Source organism: Echinops telfairi, unplaced genomic scaffold (assembly GCF_000313985.2).
Source record: "Echinops telfairi isolate 266 unplaced genomic scaffold, ASM31398v2 ScPeMD7_2010;HRSCAF=2546, whole genome shotgun sequence".
Lineage (NCBI taxonomy): Eukaryota > Metazoa > Chordata > Mammalia > Afrosoricida > Tenrecidae > Echinops > Echinops telfairi.
This window is the reverse complement of record NW_022105908.1, coordinates 21,144,722-21,149,037: the sequence shown is the minus strand read 5'-3', so window position 1 is coordinate 21,149,037 and position 4,316 is coordinate 21,144,722.

The following is a 4,316-nucleotide window of genomic DNA, read 5'->3' as shown; positions in this document are numbered from 1 at the left end:
AGTGCTTTATTTTTATGTACTAAATACTGGCAGTGTTCCCAGACAAGTTTGCTATTCCCACACCTGAATTTCTCATAGCCTTCAGAGTGAGTTCTGTATCTCGGCCCATACCGCTTTTGTTTACATTTCTGCCAAGGAACACTATTTGCAGCTGCTCCCCAAAATTCCTTACCATTTGCAGTAAGGAAGCAATTTATGAGAACCAACTAGGACAGATACATGACACGAGACACAGCCTCCCTCTCATGGCTCCTTCATATCCCCCTTTTTTATTTTGTTTTGATCTCTAATGTGTTGAAACACTGCCATAACATCATGCTGCTTTTGCATAATCATTCGTCTTTGGTTTCGTCACCAAAAGACTAAAAAGGCAAACAACAATATAATGATTAATAGAATAACACTAGTAATGGTTAAAGATAATAAAGCTTTTGCTTGTTCCAAAGGGTTAATAGAAGACAGTCTCTTAGCAATTCCCTGAAAAATTTCATTATCAATAAGTTTGGGTAATTGTCTACTGAAAGTTTCACCAATTTGATATTCCAGTAACTGAATTTCTAAAGATACATTTTTATGTCCAATTAATAAATTTCTAATCCCCCCCCTCAATCCTTACTAACGTTAAGAGGTGTTCCAAAAACATGGAAGCATAACTTGAGTAGCTAACACAGATATCTGATCTCCCATCCACAACACTGTTTGTTGTAAGTTGGCGATGTCTTCAGCTATTTGAACATCAATGTCATGTTGTTGTTGCCACAACAGATGTGAATCTTTATGCCACCCTCAAACAAAGTCTGCTGTTTGTATTTCTTGCTGCAAAGCAACTCCTGCCACGGCTACAGTAGATGCTACAACTACAAGTCCAATCACTGTGGCTATTATCAGTCCAATCATTCTTTTCGTTGGATGGGTCAATTCAGTCAAGGAATTGTAGATCTGCATTTCTCCCACAGATTCCCTCCAGGGTCGAGTTAAATTGACAGATAACCAAATCTCAGGACGTGCTTTAACAAGATACAAACTGTCTTGGGTTTGGTTACAAGTTTTCCACCAGGTAAAATTTACACAATGTTGTAAAGTACAATTTGAAGAACAAGTCAAAGCCCCTGTACTAGAATTCAAAGCAATATCTCCTGATAAAATAACATAAGGAATTTTCACACAAGCTTGAATATACCAAGTAGCGTTAATATGAAGATTTACACTAATAGGCACAACAGTATTAGAAATATTGATAGACATATTGCCAATCAAGGTTTTAATTGGCTACCCAGGTGCTAATAATTTCCATAAATGACCTTGAGAGTTGGTGTCTCCTAACAAATGCGGCATAGGAGGGGTTAATCTTCTGTCATGCCAAATAACAGTTTCATGCCAGTTCCTTTCAAGGAACCATTATGATGTGCCATCTTAAAGGTATTTTAGAAAATTTATTAATAAAGTCTCCATGAGGGCTCCAATCCACTATCTTAAAGTCTGTATGATTTAACAATATCTTAAGCCATTTTCCTCAACAATGAGTCCACACCAAATGTTGCATTCTGGGTTCTCCATTAGGGAGTGGGCAAATAGATAACAGGGTAGGAGCGGTCTCAGAGATATTACCGACCTTCCTCCTTTAGCCTTTTGCAGAAATAAAAACCGTAGTTACTCCAAAAGAGGAATGATTATACCTCACTCCCCAAACATCATGTGAATAAGATAAACAATGAGAACCATATCCTGGGCAAATAGGGAGCCCCCTCACCCCCAAGCTGTACTTATTAATATGCCTGCCTTCTTCAGCAAAAGGGAAGGGAAATTTTAAACTCTTGCAGGAACCTCTTAGTGTGGGACCTCTTAGCCATCTCTCCATTTCAGAAGTCAGGTTGGCAACCACTCAGCTCTGGAATCTGTGGAAACAAGAGCAAACCCTCAACCCTATTGTAAAATATCTCCTTCTATGATTTTATAAAATATTGGTTCAGGAGGGGAACACTTTCTTTTAGGCTTAGAAAAATGAGATAGGGTTGCAGTGTCCTCTAGCGCTTGTCACTGATTTTAGCAGACAGAGCGCTTTCCACCAATTATAGCGCCAGCTATAGCCCCTGCAAACAACTCAGCCTGATATGCAGTTCCCCTGATCCTGCACAAGCTCTGATATGGGAAAAGCTATTATTCCTGGATCGGGAGGCGGCTTGTCCTTGTCATAAATGGTATCTAATCCTGAGGGTAAAGGAAAATCTTCATCCTCCCCATGATCCTGCTGTGTGAAAGTGAAAGTAGCTCCAGGCAATGGAGCAGCTGAAGGGCTGGTAGCCGAATGGCATTTAAGCATTTGTTTCAGCAATTTTATAATCTCTTGAACATTGTTTCCTTCTCCCACAGCATCTGATTTTATCTTTGCTAATTCTGGACCTAATTCCTCCTCAGCTACTTCTGCATACTCCTCTTCCTCCCTTTGGATTCCATCCTCTCTCTTTATCTTTTTCTTCAGCTTTCCCGAGTCTGTCTCTGATAACTGTAAAGCTTGAGTAACAGCACTACACAAAGACCATAGCTTTAAATGTATAGTCTGCCCCTGTTAATGAGCAATGCGTAATGTTTTTACTACTTGTTGCCATGCTCGTAAATTCAATTGAACCTTTTCTTGTCTGTAAAACCAATAACAATGTTGTTGTACATGCACAAATAATCCTCCCAATAATTTATTTTTAACTTCCACCCCTGTAGAATGGAGAAGTCCTTTTATCAACTTTTGGTATTCGCATTCCATGGACAGGAAATTTCCTATTTTTCTTTTTGCCCCCCTGAAAGGCCCTCTAGTGATTACAGAGGCGCTCCCTTTTGGTTTACCCTGCTTCACACAGGTTTATTTTTCAACCCCGAAAGTCCCTCTAGTGTATTTTCTCTTACCACAGAGGCACTCCCTTTAGGTTTTTCCTACTTCTATTTCTTCTGAAAGTCCCTCTAGTGGTCACTGCTTACCACTGAGGCACTTCCTTTCGGGTTCTCCCTGATTATTTCCAGTCCCTCATTGGGGTGCCAAATGATGCCACAGTTTCTTGAGCAGGGAGAAGAACAAAGAACCAAACAGACACACACACACAGACAATACAGGACTGTAGCACAAAATAGACAGACAGAGACAATACAAACTGCAGCTTTGATGGACCACAGTGCTTTATTTTATGTACTAAATACTGGCAGTATTCCCACACAAGTTTGCTAGTCTCACACCTGAATTTCTCATAGCCTTGAGAGTGAGTTCTGTATCTCGGCCCATACTGCTTTTGTTTACATTTCTACCAGGGAACACTGTTTGCAGCTGCTCCCTTAAATTCCTTACTGTTTGCAGTAAGGAAGCAGTTTATGAGAACCAGCTAGGACAGACGTTTGGGCACTGTCCTAGACAGATACATGACACGAGACACAGCCCTTCTCTCATGGCTCCTTCACCTCTGAAGCCTGAGAAGCCATGTAGGGAACCCTGCCAGCACTTAGATGCTTACAGTGGTACTGGATTCAAAGACTTTCTACCCAATGGCCTGTGACCATCCTGCATTTGGCATCATTGCATGTGTTTCATGAGTCTGAAGAAGACTTTATAGATTGATATCAGACATATGGGTTAATATAGGACTTATAGGCTTGGACTGGACTGGGATGGGATGCTTTCCTAATGTACAATTACCCTTTATATAAAACTCTCTCTTATACACACATGAGTGTCTATGAATTTGTTTCACTAGTCTAGCTGGACTAACACGACACCTAAATAGCTTTTAAAGTTAAATAACCTTAGAAAAATGCAGCTTGATATATACTTTGTAACAATATATACAAGAGACTTCAATGTAAATATAAGTGAGTGCACCACATGTGTCTGGGTTGGGGGGCCTGTCTGTGAATTGATTAGTGGGTTTGACAACCATGCTGGTAAAGTAAATTTATTCTAATATTGTTTTGTTTTGGTTTTTTTCAGTCAGTGCCTAATTAAATCATCTGCCCAAGCAATCTCAGCAGTTATTTCTCCTCACCTTTAAGTTTTAGCATATGCAGTAAAGTATTGAGGCTACTATGTTTTTGTACTCAGTAGAGCCCAGGCCCTTATATCTTTCAAGATTCAGCAAGTAGAGGTCAATAAAAGAACAAATACTGAGGTGAAATATTGGGTGGAAGCTACATCTAGTTGTGACTAGCCAAATGTGAAAGCGCTGTCAGGGAAGAGCAAGTCTCCAACAGAGAACTCCCCACTAAATAAGGTTGCAGACAGTAATACAAATGAAGTCAGGCAAGATAAATGGAGATGCGTATGGAAGAGTTATAGAAAA